Here is a 22,648-nt window from a genome sequence, read left to right on the forward strand (position 1 = left end):
CCCTTGTGTCCTTGTTTCCCTTAACAGTTCACTCCCTCGTGTATAAGATAATAATGTAATGAATACTAACAATGATTGCCGTGTTGAGATGTAATGTGAACATATTCATGTGTTGCTAATGTAAGAACACTGTGCTTTTTATTATTGTACAACACACAATTATAGCCAGAGCAATCTTTGAACACACGACTGATGAATGTGTCTTGATTTGCCTCTCTGGAGTATACTCTGTAACACAAGGGTCTGACATACACTAAATGAGCTTTGGCTGGTGATTACTCACAGAAGATTAATTAGGATCTATCACTTGGAGGTCCCACCGAGATGTCCTTCGCTGATCAGTGGGCGGACACGTCGGGAGTGACCAGGACAGTGTATTCTGACTTTAATCCTGGGATGAGTGTTATTCTGCTCAAAGCTGGACCCCACTGTTTTGTGAACCTGCCATGTCTGCCTGGGGATTCAGGTACCAATATCTGTGTCTCAGACTCTTGTTTTTGTTTTAAGTTTTGGGTTTTGCTTTAATTGAAATGAAATTACATGTCTAATGAATCTTTTAAAATGTATACAAATTATAGTCCATATAGATTTACATATGAGAAATGCAAATGTGTTGGTGTTTAACAGTCTGCTAATTTGTTTCCCTGATTAACATGAGTATTGTCCCTTGAGGTCTTTATACTTCCAGAGTGAACAGGCATAGAAGTACATTTTGTTTGTTGGTAGGTTGCCATATTGATGGAGATTATCTCCAGACTATAGTAAGAAAATTTTGGGACTTGTTTATAACAAGTGATTTGCCAATCAATCTATATCCCAAAGGTACGGTCATTGTGTGCCCAGAACTACTAAGGAGACCCACTTTAGTAACAGAAGGGACAGGGTTTTTGTAAAACCCACAGGATAAGGGTTTAGGAAACCCACAGAAATGGGTATTGCGGACAATAAACATCTGTCCAGGTGTCAGATCCCCATGGATATTATACGTATAGTGTTAGCTCCTGGGGTGACAGAAGGAATGGAAATGGCACACTTGATACGATTAAATTACAACAGATACGCAAGTTACATGGCTCCTGCATAAAGAGTAACAAACTTGAAGGCAAACTTTTCAATTGGATAAAAGTGGTAAAACAGATCTTGTTAGAGAAAGAGTCACAAGAAAGGGAATAAGAAATTAATTGTATGTTCTTTAAGGATTATTTTAAAGAAACATCTCTAAGGTCAGTAAAGAATATTGCTAAAAATAAATAGTTTTGCCCTGATATAGATTGTTAAGCATGTGATGATTTGGAATTGTGGTGCTGTAAATTGTAGAGTTTGTAGACTGAAGGTATCATATACCGAACCCAAAAAAGATACCAGAAGTTGGAATGAAAATAAAAAATACATAGAAATGTGAACGTCCTCAATTAACATTGTGGAGAGTGCTAAATAGTTTGATTTTAAATGTAAAGAAAAGTGCATGTAAAAAAACTGCAAAAGGTAGATTACAGAATAAGTTGATGAAATTTCAGAAATGTGTTAAAACATCTCAGTTTAATCCTACGTGTTTGGGGACGCCCATACAATGTAGTGGTTAGAGGTTTTTAAAAAATAAATTGCTTTTGAATCTGATGCTGAAGTTTTGCCATTGTGTGTTTCTGAGAATTCTGACAATCTCCCTTTAAGAAATTCTGAAGGGAGGGGGCGTGAGTGTTCAGAAGAAGTTGAAATTTCAGGTGATTTACACAAAGCAGTTTATGCTGAAATTAGTGGACTTAAGAAGTAATTAACGTAGAAAAATACATAAATCAATATGTATGTTCAAGTAAATCTAAATGTGGTTAGTAAAATTTTTCAAATATTTAAAGGTATGACCTAATTGTTCTTGTTTTAGTTAACCTTTTATATGCCTAGTTCACAAGAGACTCAGTGAACATCGTTGCAAATGCTAAACAGGCAGTTTTAGTGACATTTGCAAATCAAAATTGTTTTTACTTTTTGCTATGGGCCTTTGTTTTGTTGCAAAAGCATTTTTATTTTTTGCTATTGGCCTTTATTTTAATGATACGGACATGAATATGTATAAATGTTATATGGTTGTGGTATTACGTATAGACAAATAAGCATTGGAAGATAGACCCCAGAGTCATCTACCTCTCAATATGACTAGTCATAGAGTCCCGCAATATATTGTATCCATCTGGGGCTGCTTAAGATGTTATATAGTTCAAATTAATCTCATTAGAACGTTTGACCTCCTCTGTAGTCCCGGCCAATGGCCTGGATGGTCAAATGCAGAATTTACAAAAAATAAATCCATTGCAGATTACTGTAAATTATGGTGCAACATTAGAGTTTTTAGTCTCAGATGACTGCCTACCTAATCTTTTAGAGGCAGATTTATGGTCAGCATTAAATACTACAATAACCTACTAAGATGAGGAAGAGACTTTAGGTTCCAAACCAAGACTTCTTAGAATAATAGCTTTTGATTGTATTAATGAGTCTCATTAATGTTGTTAACATTGGAAACTTGTACTTAAAATGAGACGTTTTGCTAAAATCCCTGATATGTTAAGGGCACAAGATAAAATAGATATGACTATTGCCCATTTAAATTACATCTTATGGAACTTTCAATTACACTTAAAAAGCTAACATGTGTGGCCAGTTAAACAATACCCTTTAAGATCAGATCAGTAACCAAATAGGTAGAAGCAGGGCCGCCATCAGGGGGGGACCGCCGGGCCTCGAGTCCCGGGCCAGGAGGAAGGGGAGAGAGAGGGGGGCCCGGCGGGTAGCAGCGCCGCTGCAGCAGCAGCAAATGACAGCAGGGAGGAATATACAAGCAGGGTGGCCGCAAGCCAGCCTGAGATCGCGGAACGGCAGCCAATCAGGAGCGGCCGTAGCGGCCGCTCCTGATTGGCTGCCCGGTCCGCGAGCTGTGATTGGCTCTGCAAACGTCAGCTTCCTATTCTCTCTCTGCAGTCCTGGCTGCCACTACAGCACAGATGCCACCTGCTGGGCCCCCCTCTCCATACTTAAGCAGCAGGGCGGATTCTACCTGGCTGGCTGCTGAACGCACCGCTGAGCAGGTACACCCTCATCTTGACATGCTACCCTCCCTAGTTCAGCCACTCTTCCCTGTCCACCCACCTGTTCCTGTGCCCTATGCCTCCCCCCCTTGCCTTCTCTGCACTGCCCCCTTTCCTGTTACAGCCTTATCTGCCCTGTACCTCCCCCCATATTTCAGCCAGTCTTCCCTGTCCACCCCCTCCAGTACAGCCAGCCTTCCCTGTCCACCCCCCCCAGTACAGCCAGCCTTCCCTGTCCACCCCCCCAGTACAGCCAGCCTTCCCTGTCCACCCCCCCAGTACAGCCAGCCTTCCCTGTCCACCCCCCCAGTGCAGCCAGCCTTCCCTGCCCAGTCCCCCCCACCCAGTCCAGTCAGCCTTCTCTACCCTGTGCCACCCCCCTAGTTCAGCCAGCCTTTCTTGTCCCCCCTCGTCCCGCCAGCATTCCATGCCTTGTTCCTCTCCCTTGTCCAGCCAGCCCTTCCCTGCCCTGTGCCGTACACTTCTACACTTACCCTTCCTTCTAGCTTTGTATGTGGATCCGGCCTTTTTAGTGTATTTTTATGTGGGTGTGATATACACATATATATATATATATATATATATACATATATATATTAGAATCAATGTTGATTTCCATATATATATATGTGTGTGTGTGAGTTTTACAGCAGTTGTTGGACTGGTTTACGTACCAATTGATGCCGCCCCCCCCCCCCCCCGCCGTCAACTCTGCTCCATCCATCCGGGGGGGAGGGGGGCCCTGCCTATTTTGCCAGTACCGGGCCCCAGGATTTCTGATGGCAGCCCTGGGTAGAAGGTTACATGAAAGTAGAGGTATTTAGGGAATGCCGTTCCAGTTGAAACTTGCCTTTGTTCATTATTAAACAGAACACCCCAAATGCAGATGGATCACCCTCCTTTAAGATGATTCATGATTTAAGAGAGGTTAATAAAATTATACAAGTTTAATACATCGATTGTACCTAATCTGCACACCTTGTTGAATGGCATACCACCCACCTCTTGTTTTTTTTCTGCCTTTTAGTCCCTAACAAAAGAAGCAGTATGTTTATAGTCTAAACTAACACAAGGGTGTGCTGCAAGTTCTAATGTTAAAAGGATTGGCTTTTTGCCAGTGCAATCAGATTGTCTACATATTGTATAATGATCTACAGTTATACAGAACTTAAAACAAGATTAGTTGTATGAAACAATAGTGTTACTGACTATTCTGCACAAGTAAAACAAAATTAGAAAGTATTTAAAGATAATACATGGATACTTTATGTAAATAAATTGTAACTTTTGTATAATGCAAACAAGGGATTGATACAATTATTAACATGCATTAACATATAAATAAATTTAAGTTTATCATGTTGTAAAACAAGATATTATTAATGCTTCAGAATTGGTTTTACCTGATTATAGTAAGCCGTTTATACTGTTTAGTCATGAGTCTAACTCACATGTTCAGGGGTGTCCTTGAACAATCATATGGAAACTCTTGTCACCTATACACTGTTAATTGCTGAAAAAAGGATCAAGGTCAACATGGATTACAGGTTGAGTCTCCCATATCCAAATATTCCGAAATACGGAATTTGTTTGGCATGAGTGAGATAATGAAACCTTTGATTTTTGATGGCTCAATGTGCACAAACTTTGTCTAAGGCACAAATTATTAAATATAATGTATAAAATGACCTACAGGCTGTGTGTAAAAGGTGTATATGAAACATAAATGAATTTCATTTCTGTACACAAACTTTGTTTGAGCCACAGAATTTTTGAAAATATTGTATAAAATTACCTGCAGGCTGTGTGTATAAGGTGTATATAATACATACATGCATGCATTCTATGTTTATATTTGGGTCCTATTCCCAAGATATCTTACTATTAAATGCAAATATTCCAAAATACGGAATATTCCGTTATCCAAAATACCCCTGGTCCCAAGCATTTTGATATGGAAGACTCAACCTGTACCAACAAAACACTGTATACCGTTGGACAAACACAGACAGGGAAAACAAGAGGCCGTTCTTTAGGAGGAACCGGATGAGACAATACGATACTGATTCATCGAATGAATATAAAACCTCGGACAGTGATCGCAAGAGATCAAAAAAAGTGGTGATACCAGAAGTAAACTGTACCCTTTAGGGGTAACCACAAGATCACAAGACTGAGGAGGTGAAGATATACCAGGAGGGGAGGCCAAAATAAAAGGAACAGGCCAGGGAATGAAACCTCCCTTGTCTCACAAGACTTAATAGTCAACTTGTCATCCTATCATTTATCTCATATAGAGAGCCACGTACTCAGTAAAGGACTTTCATTTGTCCCCACTGTCAAATTTGATGCCCTACAATGGCAAGTGGAACAGTTCACACTGATTAAAATATTTTTTTTTCTAAAGTACCATCATCCAGTACCAAGGATATGTATCAATTACCATCTAAAATACAAAAACTCTAGCCCAGATCATCCTTCGACCCATTGTCTTCAAATCCCTCAATTAAAATCTATATGAGATTGCTACACAATGAGGTGGAAGATACGACCACAAAGTCGCCTAGCACATGATTTAATCTCACGAGAGAGGAACATAAGACACTGATACACTTATCTAGGAACACGAACTTGGTCTTTCACTCAGCCGATAAGGGCGGGGCTCTTGTTATTTTAGATTTATGCAAATATCAAAAAATTATTGCCAACCACCTGGACGATGAGTTCACCTATAGATCGCTACCTGCTGACCCTACCATGATGATTAAAAGTAAACATCGATATTCTCACATTAGCAGTGGAAAACAATCTGATTGACAAAGCCCTGAAGGAGGCTTTAGTATCAGTTTCCTATTGTTCCGGTGTTATATTGTACGCCCAAAATTCATAAATCCCTTATTGATCCACCAGGGAGACCAATTATTACAGCTAAAGGGTCTCTGCTGCAACCCACGGCAATTTATCTTGATACTCTTATGCAGCCATGTAACTGGGACCATCCGCACTATTTGCTTGATACATCTATACTATTAAGAAAGCTGGATGAATTACTATCATTTGAATAAGATATTTGGCTCTGTAGCATTGACGGTGGGAGTTTATACACCATCATACCCCATCAAGAGGGACTAATAGCGGTCCGAAATTTTCTTTCACGTCATCCTCTATATACAGGACCTGATGTTAACTTTGTTGTAGAGTTATTGAGACTGATCCTTACCAGGAATTCTTTCCTGTATAATAATCGATTCTATCTACAGGGTGTTGGCTGTGCGATGGGGTCCAGGGGGGCCCCATCGTACACCAACATATACATGTTTGGAGTTGAAGATGCATTGTTCTTTGAAGATCCATTAATTGCACAGAAAATCAGGTTTTATGTACAGTATATAGATGACTTATTGGTCTTTTGGAGAAGTCCCAAACAGGAATTGATATCATTGATCGACATAATTCCAGTGATAGTCCAGCTAAATTATTGTATTATATTAGTAATGAATTTGTAAATTTCCTGGACTTAAATATATCGATTGTAAATGGTAACATTGCAACAAGTCTTTTCTCTAAAGACACTGATAAAAATAATTTGATTAGTGCTGACAGTTGCCATCCTAGACCACTCATCCAGGGCCTTCCCTACGCTCAACTTTTGAGAGTTAAGAGGATCACCTCAGATGCAGTGATAGCTGAATCCCAGATGGATGACATGATGCAGATATTTATCAACAGAGGGTATGATGCAAAACATCTTGCTAAAGTTAAACAGCAGGTATTGAATTTAGATCGGGAAACTGTCTTGAAACAGAATATATCTAAAAAAAAACACTAATATGTTACCTTGGGTCAAAAAATTTAACCAACACAGCAAGCATATCAACAAAATCCCTAAGAAATGATGGCCAATGGTTCAAAGTGATGTTGAATTAAAATTACATGATACACAGATCATGTCCTGCTATAAAAGAGGACGAAGTATCCGTGACCTCTTAGTCAAGACTGACATACCTGGCTCTGGTCCGAGAGCGGATACGGTCAGTATTGGCAAAATGGGTTGTATCAGATGCACGTGCATTACGTGTAGATACCTTATCCCAGGTGACAGTTTCTATCATCCCCTAACGGGACGCAAATATCAGATACGTCACAAACTTACGTGTAATTCTACTTTTGTTATTTATCAGATAATCTGTGCTTGCAGTTTGTCCTACATAGGAAAAACAGAGAGGCTATTTAAAGAACGCATGCCAGCACACAGAAGTGCTATTAGAGCAGCCATCAACTTAGGGAACAGTGAACAACCTGTGGCTAGGCACTTTGCCACTGCCAGACATACTTTGTCATCCATTAAATATAGAATGATTGACCATATCCCTCCCTCTATTAGGGGGAGGTGACAGGTCCAGCAAACTCATGCAAAATGAGGCCCGTTGGATCCATCGATTATGTACCATGGCACCAATGGGACTCAATTAGCAATTGGGTCTTGGAGCTTTTTTGTAACTATATCTGTTTTTTAGAGCAGGAGGCTTCACATCAATGAGGCCATAGATAAAGTCTTCTCCTTGACTTGCATAAGTTTACATATAAATGCTGTAACCATTGGTTTTGTTTGCAAGTATAGCTTTTTATGTACCTAGTGCCATATGTTGATGTGCCGTAATTGGATGCGTTTGTAGTGATGTATATCATTGCCCGCTTGATGTTGAGGCTATCACATATTGACCAGAGATAGGACACAAATACATGCCATTTATTAGTGATAGTGTCTTGAATGCATACTTTTATTGTCAGCACGAGTACATTTTGTTCCTGTGATGAGCGCTGCTTTATTGTGTTACTATGGTGATGGGATATTACATTGTGACGTATTGACTTCATTATTGTGCGCCGACGAGCGGGTGGGAGGTCCCGCCCCGTCGAGGCAGTATGTTCACTTGGTGGCTGTATATAAGATGTCTGTTATATCTGTGTATGTCCTGATGATAATGCCATAAATACAGGCATTGAAACGTTGAAGCTACAAAGCTTTGCCTACAGTGTGATTTCTTTTGCCAGCGTGGAGTGCCGCACTTTTTGGGATGGTGTTTATATATATATATTTCTACATCAGGGTCCATAGGGTATCCACAGGATACCTTGGGGTATAGGCGATGGCGGCAGACATCCAGGCACCACAGAGTTAAAAACTTCTCCATCCTCCCAGGATGCACTGGGGTCCCTCTCCTATACCCCTCCCCCGAGCCTCAGGCACTCAGTTTTCATCGGCGCCTGGCCGAAGTCGGATGTACCGTACAGAGTGGGGGTCTGCAGGCCCCTGAAGTTCTTCAATGCAGCTGTGGCTGCACATCTAATGACCAGACAACCTGGACAGTCTGTACTGACTGTACCGTCCATGTCATCGCTCCTACACCCCGCTGGTACCAGAATGCCGGTACTGATCCGGGGATGCTGGTGGGTGACTGGGGTCACAGCTAGCGGTTGCCCCGGTTGCCCGGACTGTGGCCGGATTTACGTGGGTTCAGGTAAGCGGCAAGGTCCCGCGGTGGGTCCCAGCCGAATAGCACAGTCCTTAGTCCCCAGGCAGGGGGCTCCCTGGGGACTGGCTGCAGTGTGGAACCAGGCTACTGATCCCTGCGCTTTCCGCTACCCCCTGGGACTGAGGACTGGACAGAAACAGTAAATGTCCAGCGTCCCAGGGGTTAAATACATGCCAGGGGAGCGCACTTTCCCTGCTAAGCAGCCTGCACCTCCCCCGCTGCACACGGCCTCTCCACAAGGTGGTTAGGCATCTGCATGTGCTCCGCCCCCGGACCAGCCCTCCCTCTGCTCCTTGGTGGCCATTTTAATACATGTGGCAAACACTGCTGGAAGCTGTTAACACGGGCATCGTGGTCTGGGTCCCCCTGCATACCTTTCCGGTGCAAGGTCAGTGTATGCAGCGCTGTTTCCTACCAGGCTGAGGTCTGGTTAGTTGATGAAGCGCAGATACTGCAGGGTTTTCAATATTCTGCATTGTATGTGACTTTGGGCTAGCACTGCTGTCTGTTACTTTCACTTTCACATACTGTCAGCTATTTTCCCTATACCTGTTTTTCTTCTCTGCTAACAAGCCCTTGCGGTGCGGTGTTGCAAGGGGGATTTATACCTCACTATACAACTTGTTGTGAAGTGCAGTGGTCACATACAGCTCCGGGTCACACACTCAGTATGTCTGACAGTGAGCATGATTTCCCCATTCCGCCTCAGTGTACTGTATGCAAGGTACCATTGGCAGAGGGTGATGGTAACTCTGATGGATTATGTAAGGCGTGCCTGCGGTGGCATGGCCGATTTCTGTCACTACACCTGTGCAGGAGCTACCATGGGCTTGTTTTGCTGCAGCACTTACTATCCTGGTGGGCCAGTTAACGACAACCCCTGCGTGTCCCCAGATGGGGGTCTCACAGCAGTCTATGGTGTCGTCCCCTATGCAGGGGTTCCTAAACAGTTAATCGTACCTCAGAGTTTCCTGTTGTCACCCCCTCAGGTCATCCATGAACCTGCGTGGGCTAATTCACTGTCTACCTCAGTACAACAGCTGTCAGAGGTGTTACAGGGCTAGTCGTCTGTGCGGGCGCAGAAGGGTCTGCTGCAACCTCATCAAGATCAGGATGCTGTGACGACAGATGATGGCTCATGTGCGGTGCGCACGGCCTTGGTTATTGAGCATGGCGCTCCTCCTGTAGCTAAATCAAAATATGCCTTTTTCAAGGATATTAAAAGTGATACTACAGTGTTTCCCCTATTTCATCAGCTAGTGGATCATTTAGAGGAGGCGTGGAAAACGCCGGGTAAGCGTTACCAGCCCCCTAGACGGTTGCGGTGGCATACCCTTTTGCAGATAATTATTTAGCAAAATGTAATAACCCGCCACAAGTGGATTTACACGTCTAGTAAAGAGTTCTACATTGCCTATGCCCTCTATGTCCTCCTTAAAGGATCCAACGGATCGCAGGGTAGAAATATTCCCTTGCAGGGGGCGTGTCCAGGCCGGCTTTGGCCGTGTGCTGGGTGGCAAGAGCTATGGAGCACTGGGCTGAAACCTTGGAGGCATCCCTGGACCCAGACTCGTCACCTGAACAGGTGGAGTTGGTGGGTAATTTAAGGGACTCGGCTACCTACATTAATGAGGCAGCTTTCGATATAGGCCTCATGGCGTCCAAGATCTCCTCGGCAGCAGTGGCGGCTCGTCGTATCCTGTGGCTGCATTCTTGGAAGGCAGATGCTGATTCCAAAAAGGGCCTATAGAACGCAGAACAGATCCAGGGTACAGTCCTTTCCTAGGAGGACTGCCACCAAGAAACCTGCAAAGCCCAGGACACAGGCCTGGAGTACCAGACGTCCCACTCCCAAGTCCGATGACAAACCTTCGGCCTGACGGGACGGGACTCTCTTTGAGGGACCTCAAAGTGGGAGGCAGACTTCTGAAATTCGCCCAAAAAGCTGGTGTCTGACCACTTCAGACACATGGGTTGGAGAAGTGGTCTCTCAGGGGTACGCCCTCTCCTTCCGCAGGAGGCCTCCCCGCCGGTTTTTCACCACTGACCTTCCATCCAATCAGGACAAGGCCCAGGAACTCAAGAAGGTAATGCACTCGATGTTAAAGAATGGAGTTATAGTGCCAGTTCCTTTGTCTCAGAAGGGATTGGGGTATTACTCCAATCTTTTTCTGGTGCAGAAACCCAATGGGTCCTACCGGCCAATACTCAACCTCAAATCCCTCAACAAATTTCTGAGGGTTCCTCGGTTCAGGATGGAGACCCTGCATTCCATTATTTTAGCAGTGGAACTTGGGGATTTCATGGTGTTGCTGTATATTCAGGATGCTTACCTGCATATCCCTATTGTCCCAGCACACCAGTGCTTCCTCAGATTTGCAGTGGTGAAGGACCACTTCCAGTTTCAGGCTCTGCCCTTCGGTTTGGCTACAGCACCTCGGGTGTTCACCAAAGTTATGGCCGTTATGGCAGCCTACCTGCGGTTGCAGGGAGTCCGCCTGTTACCTTATCTGGACGATCTCCTGTTACTGGCGGAGTCCTCAGAGAAACTTCAGCACAATCTACAACTAACAGTCTCTGTATTGCAGTCTCGCGGTTGGCTGATAAATTGGAAGAAGTCCTCCCTGGTACCATCTCAGAGGATGCTCCATCTAGGAGATCTGTTGGATTCTCAACATCAGAGGATCTTGGCGACGGGAGAAAAGATCTCTGCGTTACAGGCAAAGGTCCGTCTTTGCCTGCAGAGTCACCGGCTGTCTATTCACTCAGCAATGAGGTTACTGGGACCCATGGTATCCATGTTCGACATGGTGGAGGTTGCCCAGTTTTACTCGAGACCTCTGCAGAAGCTGATCCTCTCCAGATGGAATGGGTCGCCCCAAAGGATAAAGACACAGACTATGGTGCTTTCCCTGGAGGTGCGATTATCTCTGGCCTGGTGGCTACAGACGGTTCACCTGAACAAGGGGCGTCCCTTTTGGATCGCAGACTGGGCCCTTCTGACGACGAATGCCAGTCTCTGGGGCTTGGGAGCGGTGATGGGTCCACCCTTCTTTCAGGGAAGGTGGACATCGGTAGAAGCTACTCTTCCAATAAACATATTGGAACTGCGGGCAGTATTCAAGGCTCTCCAGCAAGCAAGACAGGTCTTGCAGGGAAAACCTTTGCAGGTACAGTCGGACAACGCCACCACGGTGGCATACATAAACTGCCAAGGAGGGACTCGCAGTCAGGTGGCTCTGACAGAGGTGTCCCGCATTCTAGTATGGGCGGAAAAGCATCTCACCGCAATATCAGCAGTGTTCATACCAGGAGTTCTCCACTGGGAAGCAGACTTTCTCAGCAGTCAAGACGTGCATCCAGGAGATTGGTCTCTTCACCAGGAAGTGTGTCAGCTACTGGTGAACAAGTGAGGCCTTCCAGAGATAGATCTCCATGGCCTCACGACACGACAACAAACTGCCGATGTTCAGTTCAAGAACAAGAGACGCAAAGGCTTGTCTAATGGCTGCTCTGGCGGTCAAGTGGACCTTCCAGTATGCGTACCTCTTCCCTCCGTTCTCCCTTTTTCCTCGAGTGATACGCAAATTCATGCAAGAAGGCGGCATGCTACTGCTGATTGATCCAGCGAGGCCCAGGCGGCACTGGTACACGGATCTTCAGGGTCTCTCAGTGGACACTCCACTATTGTTGCCTCAACGTCAGGACCTGCTGTCTCAGGGTCCTTGCCTTCATCCGGACCTGAGTCAGCTGTCTTTGATGGCGGGGCTATTGAGACTGCCCTCTTGAGGTCCAGAAGTTTCTCCAGCTCTGTGGTCAACACCATGCTGAGAGCTTGGAAGCCTTCATCTGCCAACATCTACCATAGAGTGTGGCGGGCTTTCTTCCAGTAGTGTCGCACTAGAGGTTATGCTCCTCAGGTGTTCAGATTGTCCAGGGTTCTGGCCTTCCTACAGGCGGGTTTAGAGACAGGGTCTTCGCCTAGCTTCCCTGAAGGTACAGGTGTCTGCACTTTCAGTGTGGTTTCATCGTAGGATTGTTATGCTTCCTGATGTCCGCACCTTTATGCAAGGGGTGCTTCTTATTCAGCCTCCCTTTGTTCCACCTGTGGCACCATGGGATCTGGCTGTGGTCTTGAAGACTCTTCAAGGACCGCCATTTGAACCACTGGGCTCAGTGGATATGAAATGGCTACCCATTCAGACTGTATTCCTTCTGCCTATTGCTTCAGCTAGAAGGGTTTCAGAATTGGGAGTTCTCTCATGCAGACCTCCATTTCTAATTTTTCATAGACACAGGGCTGTGCTGCGCACTCGTCCTGGGTTTCTTCCAAAGGTGGTATCTAGTTTCCATATCAACGAGGAAATTATTGTACCATAGTTTACTTCACTGGACCTTTCGGTTGGTGAGGCCACCTTGGCTGTGGTGCGGGCTTTGAAAATCTATGTGGACCGCACTTCTATCTATAGGAAATAAAAGAAAGAACTACAAGCGCTAATACCTACTAATAGATCATATTGATCTCTACATGCAGATAAACCCTATGAAAAGCCAGCCCTCTACAGTGGGGAAAACTGGAAAATCCCCAAAAAAGCAGTAACCAATGTAAAAAGAAATAGTGGGCGCTAATCAAGGTACAATTAAAAAAGCATTTAATAAGGGGCAATAGGAGTAACCTCCAAAGGATATAAACACATATGGAAAAACATAAATAATATCCAGAACGTCCGAAAATACAACAAATGAAGAATATTGAAATTAAAGATGATACATGAAATTAAAAAATGAAAAATAAAAAATATAAACAAAAATATAAAAAATACAAAATAAACAATGAAGTGGACCCTAAAAAATGAAAAATGATGAAATTAATATGAAATGATATAATAAATACACAGTGTATGCATACACAATAATGATAAAACAGCATGCACCACTCCTCGTATGGTGCTGCATATAGAACTACACAAATGTATTAAATCACAGAGCAATTGCTGTTTGATAAACGCAGATGTAGCAATGTTGAATCGATTAGGATACTAGGATCACTTAGCAAGAGAGATACATGTCCTTCAAAAAACTGTGTACATTTGTATCTGAAATAGTTCCTGCTAAAAAATGTTCCCAAAAGAGAAAATTCTCTGAAGCAAGATATAGATGGATCGTAGCTCATAAGTGTATAACAATCCCTGTTAGAGCTATGGACGGATCCAAATCGAATTTTAGTAGTTAGAGGCTGTGGATATGCAGCATGGGTTGTCAGAAGGGAGAAAGTTAATCACATGCATGTGTGTTTGTAAAATGTCCCGCTCAGTTTCTCTGCCCTGAATGTATCCCTTTTATTCAGACCAAGTGCTGCATGGTCAGCAAGCCGGCAGCAGTATTTTACCAGTATAATGGTCAAATCAGCAGGGACCCACGATCAGGGAAACAGCAGCCCATGTACTCAATGCCTCTCCACAGCGGGCACTCGTGTAACGCATTTCTCCGCCTATACGCCCATCAGCGGTTTCCTCAGACAGTATAACACAAAGACCTGGCAGTCGCTATAAATAGCATCTTCAATTAAGCGGATCACAGGTGTTATCTCCAAACTTATTGTAGCGCATGCGCACTCTCATAATAGTGTTTCTTCAGTTGATAATAAAAGTGTTCTCCTCACTTCAATTGTACTTGCGCATTTAGCTGTCACATCAGACTCCGTTCTATATATATATAACAGCCAATAATACAGATGGCAACATTGTATTCATAAGCTGATTGCTAGAGATGTTTGCCGAGTATCCACTTGTAAGAATAGCAGCAGTGAGCTAGATACAGCCAGCACTATACAGAGAAAAATAGTGAGTGAGGAGTCAAAAGAAAGGACCATGACATTTGTGACCACTTGTAACTCTTATGCTAGAGAGATTAAGAAAATTATAAATGGAAATCTTCCATTACTACAGCTGGATGCACATATAGGTCCATGCATAACACCAAGTAAAGCAGTAATTTTCAAAAAATCAGAAAACCTTAAAAGTAGATTAGCTCCAAGCCACTTTAGAAGGAGTGATAATAACTCCATAAATACTCTTAATTGGCTTCCTCCAAAATCTCCAGGTTTTCATAGATGTGGTGGTACTGGTTGCACCACATGTAAACATACTGGGAGGAAAACCACTCACTTTATGTCATATGTTTCTGAAGAAACATTCTGTATTAAGGATTTTTTAAATTGCAAGTCCACCTATGTAATCTATGTTGTGGAAAGTGGTTGCGGCCTCCAGTATGTAGGCCGTACAACCAGATCTCTACACACTAGGTTCATGGAACATAGAAGAAATTTTGTCAAGAAAATTAGAACACATCCACTCTCCAAACATGTCACTATGTGTCAAGGTGAAGAGCTTAAGAATATTTTGGTTAAAGCGATAGATCATGTGAAACCAACCAAGAGAGGTGGGAACAGATTTAATGTTTTATGTAAACGAGAGGCCTACTGGATATTTCGACTTAAAACTCTTTTTCCACAAGGTCTGAATTACACAGTGGAACTCAATAATATAGGTTAGTGTCCATCTGTGTTGGGTGGTATCGGTCCTATGGTCATATAGGTATTTATTTTTCAGTTATCACCGAGTATTGGTGGATGAGTTCTGGAGCTATACAATATCTATGTATCTATCTAGATATCTTACTATTCATCTATATATTCTGTTAACCATTGATCTATTTGATGTTTAGTTTAAGCGCATGTGCCTGTATTAATTGTAGCCATAGACCTATATCCACACACACTATTTAGGTGTGCGTGTGTGTGTATGTGGAACACCATTGTTGTATGGGTTGGGCCGCATGACACACACGCATGCATACATATAAAATATTTTTTAGTGTTGGGTTCACACACAGATATACACATGTACACACATATGGTTTACTGGTGTATGTGTGTATTGATAATAGGATTTAAACAGGTTAGGCAACAATTCGTATATCATCAACACCTCATGTATTGCACCTGCTTTTTTGATTTTGGGTTTCTATGTGGTTCACAGGGGCCGTACTATGGGTCCATATCTCTTTCCTCCCTTCTTCTCTTTCTATAGTAGATAAATTGAAAAGTAATGAATTATAGGTATGGTATAGTTTATCCTAATAGAGTTATAATATGTTATATACAAGCAGCTATTTGATATTTCAATATATCTGTTGAAGAATCTTATCTTTGTTTTCTATATATATTATATATATATATGGATTTTTCTATTTAAGTAGAAGTTTTTTAGGGTCATTATTGTGTTCCAGTATTCTTAAAATTATGGTATACATATAGGTAGTTATTTACATCCAATTTTAGGTTCATTTTTATATTTTTATTTATATTCATATGTATTTTTATTTATTATTTTTTATACTATTTATTATTATTATTATTATTATTATTTTAAATGTATATTTCTATATGTTTATTCTAATCTAATTTTTTATGTATATATTTTGATTGTTCTGCATATTGGTATCAATATCTTCTTTAAATCACTACTGTGCCAAGAGCACGTTTTTTTCAGAGCAAGTGACAGATAGTTGCAGTTAATGCACAAATAGAATGCTGCTATTCTTACAAGTGGATACTCGGCAAACATCTCTAGCAACCAGCTTATGAATACAATGTTGCCATCTGTATTATTGGCTGTTATATATATATATAGAACGGAGTCTGATGTGACAGCTAAATACGCAAGTACAATTGAAGTGAGGAGAACACTTTTATTATCAGCTGAAGAATCACTATTATGAGAGTGCGCATGCGCTACAATAAGTTTGGAGATAACACCTGTGATCCGCTTAATTGAAGATGCTATTTATAGCGACTGCCGGGTCTTTGTGTTACACTGTCTGAGGAAACCGCTGATGGGCGTATAGGCGGAGAAACGCGTTACACGAGTGCCCGCTGTGGAGAGGCATTGAGTACATGGGCTGCTGTTTCCCTGATCGTGGGTCCCTGCTGATTTGACCATTATACTGGTAAAATACTGCTTCCGGCTTGCTGACCATGCAGCACTTGGTCTGAATAAAAGGGATACATTCAGGGCAGAGAAACTGAGCGGGACATTTTACAAACACACATGCATGTGATTAACTCTCTCCCATCTGACAACCCATGCTGCATATCCACAGCCTCTAACTACTAAAATTCGATTTGGATCCGTCCATAGCTCTAACTGGGATTGTTATACACTTATGAGCTACGATCCATCTATATCTTGCTTCAGAGAATTTTCTCTTTTGGGAACATTTTTTAGCAGGAACTATTTCAGATTCAAATGTACACAGTTTTTTGAAGGACATGTATCTCTCTTGCTAAGTGATCCTAGTATCCTAATCGATTCAACATTGCTACATCTGCGTTTATCAAACAGCAATTGCTCTGTGATTTAATACATTTGTGTAGTTCTATATGCAGCACCATACGAGGAGTGGTGCATGCTGTTTTATCATTATTGTGTATGCATACACTGTGTATTTATTATATAATTTCATATTAATTTCATCATTTATAATTTTTCATTTTTTAGGGTCCACTTCATTGTTTATTTTGTATTTTTTATATTTTTGTTTATATTTTTTACTTTTCATTTTTTAATTTCATGTATCATCTTTAATTTCAATATTCTTCATTTGTTGTATTTTCGGACGTTCTGAATATTATTTATGTTTTTCCATATGTGTTTATATCCCTTGGAGGTTACTCCTATTGCCCCTTATTAAATGCTTTTTTAATTGTACCCTGATTAGCGCCCACTATTTCTTTTTACATTATCTATAGGAAAGAATGGGATGAAATACTGGATAATTGCTCATTTTCCCTTATAAAACTCCTAATTAAGTATAGGAATGAAAGAGTTACAAAAATAATTGATGAAATAGAGGTTATTAAGGATGATTTACTTAAACACAAGGAACACATCTCATTTAAAGAAAAGGATGAACAAATTAATAGCAGAGTGGAGAGATTTGAAAGAGAAATAATATTAACTAAAAAACGCAAATTAATAAGAGATCAAGAAGATTACAGGAATGATAAAATTAGATCTGAAAACAACAACCTGTGTAGCTACTGCGCAAGGTGGATGTTAATAATTGGTGTCAATGCAGATAATAAATCGTATATGTGCTCTCTGTTCAAATGAATGGAAGACTGGATCAATAAAATACTCTATTTAATAACCAATATTTACACATATATAATCACAATACAATCGCTAGTTCTCCATCACTCGATGTTTTAATTGAAGAAAAGAGGGTAACACATATGCATGGAGTTAAATATTCAATTAAGCTAATCCTGGAAGCTTAAAAGGAGACCAAATAGAGGCATGTCTTCAGTCTTGAAAAAGTCCTAACTTGATATAGGATGAAACGCGTTGACCAGAGCCACCAAGTGCTTACCAGGAGGATTGACACACTACTACATTACTACAGCCGCTCAAGTTAGCATTTGTAGTATCCAAATGGATATAGATCTCACGGGATGCAGTGGTATCAATATGATGTACACATCGAGGGCACTGAGTGGAATGCTCTTCTAATCTTCTGGTGAAGGCTGCAGACACAATCAGCATATACCGCTGTTAAAAAGCATGTAGGGCTTGCTGGGCGTTAAGTCCTCCAGTGACTCCTGCCCCAGACGCGTGTTACAATGTAGTGGCTCCGGCCGCTGGATGATTCCAAACAAGGTGTACGCTGAAGGTCAGCTGATCGGCAAGTCCCGCTGTGCATGTAGCGGGTAGGGCTTGCTGGGCAATAAGTCCTCCAGCAGCTCCTGACCCAAGCACGACTGTGTTGGGACAGTACCAATTTCTGGCTGGATGGTCAGCAAGTCCTGCTGGTCAAATGCTAACTTGAGCGGCTGTAGTAATGTAGTAGTGTGTCAATCCTCCTGGTAAGCACTTGGTGGCTCTGGTCAACGCGTTTCATCCTATATCAAGTTAGGACTTTTTCAAGACTGAAGACATGCCTCTATTTGGTCTCCTTTTAAGCTTCCAGGATTAGCTTAATTGAATATTTAACTCCATGCATATGTGTTACCCTCTTTTCTTCAATTAAAACATTGAGTGATGGAGAACTAGCGATTGTATTGTGATTATATATGTGTAAATATTGGTTATTAAATAGAGTATTTTATTGATCCAGTCTTCCATTCATTTGAACAGAGAGCACATATACGATTTATTATCTGCATTGACACCAATTATTAACATCCACCTTGCGCAGTAGCTACACAGGTTGTTGTTTTCAGGTTGATTTCTTTACTATTTGGTCTTAGTTAGATCAAAGATTGCTACTAGCTAGCAGGTGGTCTATTTCTGGTATTTATCTTTGAGCGCCGGGTATTGTAGTTTGCTTACTACATATACCTCTATCTATAGGAAGTCAGACTGTTTGTTTGTCCTTTATGGCTTCTATAAAAGAGATTGGCCTGCCACTAAACAAACATTGGCAGGATGGATTCAACTGGCTATCTCTGAAGCTTTTGCTCACGAGGGCCTTCCTGTTCCATCTTCTGTTAAGGCTCATTCCACTAGGTCTGTGGGTCCTTCGTGGGCAGCTCGATGTGGTGCCTCAGCTGTTCAGCTTTGCAAGGCGGCCACGTGGTCATCTGTCCATACTTTCGGACGGTATTATGCTTTTGATAGCTACACCTCTCAGGATGCTTCCTTCGGGCGACGGATTCTCCTCTCAGCACAGTAGTGTCCCCACCCTTGAAGGTGTCACGACCCTGTCTAGTTGTCACCTTTTTGCCTTGAGACTTACCCCTGTCAGCCGTCCCATGGATCTGTGTTTGTAGTTCTCCTGGGGGATCTGCTCTGACTTCTCTATGCATTCCTGTCACAGTGATTATTGCACCTGGCCTCTCCTGTCTGTGAGCACTGCTAGCCCTGATTGGAGTTGCAGGTGTGGTTCTGATTCTCAGTGCTGCAGAGATGAATACTCCCTCTGCATGTTGTGCCTTCCACCACTCAGAATGCTACTGCCACACCACCTGTCCGTAGCCACCAATTGCTGCCAGACCCAGGGTATATATATCCTCCCCTGATAGTATTCTGGGCCTGAACATCTCGTCTTCCCGTGGTGTATGGTTCATGCTGTTTCTGCATTTCAAGTGTATCCCTGAAACCTGCTACAGCAACCCCCGGTGCTTCCAGAAAACCTGCTACAGTAATACCTGGCATCCAGTCATCCTGTTACAGCAATACCTGGCCTGTGCTCTGCTGCTAGTCCTACTCCTGGTTGGTCCCTGGCACTGTAAACCTGCATCGTGTCACCCTGCCTTGCTTCCTGCTGTGGATCAACTCCTGCTCCTTTTACCTACCTACTCCCTCCCTGAACCTAAAATTCCCAAACCTACCCATTCCTTCCTGAAACCTGTTATTCCCAATTATCCAATCCAGCCTGCACCTGACTTCCAACCTTGTCACAGCATTTCCGGATCACCCTGTTTAACCCTCGTCTCAGCATTACCTGATTTCCCTTCAGCCATTGTCACGTTATTCCAGTCCAGAGTCAAGTTCCAAGCTCATCAGTTCTATCCACGTAGCCACCCAGCTACCAGCGTCTACCCACGGCTATCCAGCCGCTCCACGTAGCTACCCAGCTACCAGCGTCTACCCATGGCTATCCAGCCGCTCCACGTAGCCACCCAGCTACCAGCGTCTACCCACGGCTAACCGGCCACTCCACGTAGCCACCCAGATATCAGCGACCACCCACGGCTATCCTGCCGCTCCACGTAGCTACCCAGATACCAGCGTTTACCCACGGCTATCCAGCCGCTCCACATAGCCACCCAGCTACCAACGTCTACCCACGGCTTCACAAGCCACAACAAGTAGCTTCCACGCTACCATCCGTCTGCAAGCCCATCTACTAGTAACCCGACCAGCTCAGTCTACATACCTGCCGGTCCCTCCAAGTTCCTTCTGGTCACATTCCAACGTCTCAAGTTTCCAGTTCCAGTCACTCATCACCAAAGGCAGTTCTCACTGCTATCCACTTCTTATAATAATTAAAAGAGCTATTCATCTACATCATCTGTGGTTCCAGTCATGCCGGCCTCCGTTGAAACCCGATCACCACCTGAGACAGGTAACTCGCAGACACCAAGTGTGACAGAAGGATACTGCTTTGGGGCATCCCCAAGGTATCCTGTGGATACCCTGTGGACCCTGATGTAGAAAATATGAGATATGGTAAGAACTTACCTTTGTTATCTCTATTTCTACGAGGTCCATAGGGTTCCACAGGACTCCCGCCCTGTCGCACCTGTACTGCAGATGGGCTGTGGTTCTGGTCACCGGTTTTTCCGTCTCCCTCTGGTGAGAATGTGATTCTTGTGTGTTCCAGACTTTCTTCTTTCTCTCTTTATCCTCCTCCGGCCTATGGCTTGTGACGAAACTGAGTGCCTGAGGCTCGGGGGCGGGGTATAGGAGAGGGACCCCAGTGCATCCTGGGAGGATGGAGAAGTTTTTAACTCTGTGGTGCCTGGATGTCTGCCGCCATCGCCTATACCCCAAGGTATCCTGTGGAACCCTATGGACTTCGTAGAAATAAAGATAACAAAGGTAAGTTCTTACCATATCTCATATTATATATATATATATATATATATATCATAATCAAGCTGTGGATACAACGGTCGCAATATAGGATATGACTAAACAAATCCAAGGTCCGTTAACCAGAAAGTGTCCGGCTTTATAGTGGAAGGCTCTATTTTGTCATATTTCTTCCCAATGATGTTGTAAATTGTATACAGTGCTCCTGGGACAAATAACCTTAAAGGTTCATTAGAGGCCACAATTCTGGCTTGATTACAGCTTGATTATGCTTACAACTTATATATATATATATATATATATATATATATATATATATATATATATATATATATATATAGTGTGTGTGTGCATATTATACATTGTGACAGCAGTTAACTGATAATAGGTGATTTTTACTTGTTTTTGTAATGGATACCATTATAGTGAAACATTTTTTTATATATGAAATGTGCACATTTTATGAATTGCATTGAAAAGAATTTACAGATTAAGGGCCATATTCAATTAGAGGCGAAAAGTCCAAATCCGGGGAAAAGTATCGCGGATGATGTCATTTTGCCAGGTGAAAACTTATCCCCGTATTCAATTCCAAAGACTTTTCGCGTAAGCAAAAAGTTAATGCAATGTAATCGGCTGAAAAGTTTCGCCTATGAATAGCAGGCGGAAAAAAGTGCAGAATTGCAGTTTTGGGGTGCAAACTTCGGGAAACCCACCTGCACCCGTGGGACAGTCCCCCAAAGATAAACTGTGTCAAAAATTTTTTTTAAAAGACTTTAGAATACCCTAAAAAAGTACTTTCATTTTGGGGGTGAAAAAGTGCAAAGTTGAGGGCCAAACTTAAAAACTAGCGAAATAGACTTCTGAGGGTTCCCTAAGTAAGGGTCAGGTGTTTTTTTTTTATTGCAGGTGCTTACAGCAGGTGGATTTGTACGTCATTTAAAACTTCACTTTACCAACTTAAAAATATGCTAGCAGCCATTTTCATGTACCCAAAATTTGATGGGAGTAGTTATTTTCTTAAAAAAATATTGCTTAATGCAATTATTCACAACTTGTGTTATTGTGCTAATTGGCACCAATTGTCACAACTTAAGTACCCCAAATACCTTCATTAGGGCTAATCGTTGGCATCTATAGTGATCCCCAATGTTAGTGCATCTTTTGGGGGGTGTCAGGCTGAGTTCCTCATTTTTTACAGGACTTTTCGCCTGATTCAGTTTCGCCGGGTGCAGTTTTTGCGTCCTTTCTAATTGAAAGCAGGGAATAGTGGGAGCGCGCCCGATACTTTTCAGCATGCAAAACATGCAATGTAAACGAAGTCTGGCATGCGAAAAAGTAGCGCGGGTGCGAAACTAATTGAATACGGCCCTAAATATTAGTTTGTTTAAACTGTGTCTTGATTACTATATTTTCCTACCACAGCAAA

This window comes from Taudactylus pleione, unplaced genomic scaffold (assembly GCF_031769625.1).
Source record: "Taudactylus pleione unplaced genomic scaffold, aTauple2 ptg000015l, whole genome shotgun sequence".
Classification (NCBI taxonomy): Eukaryota; Metazoa; Chordata; class Amphibia; order Anura; family Myobatrachidae; genus Taudactylus; species Taudactylus pleione.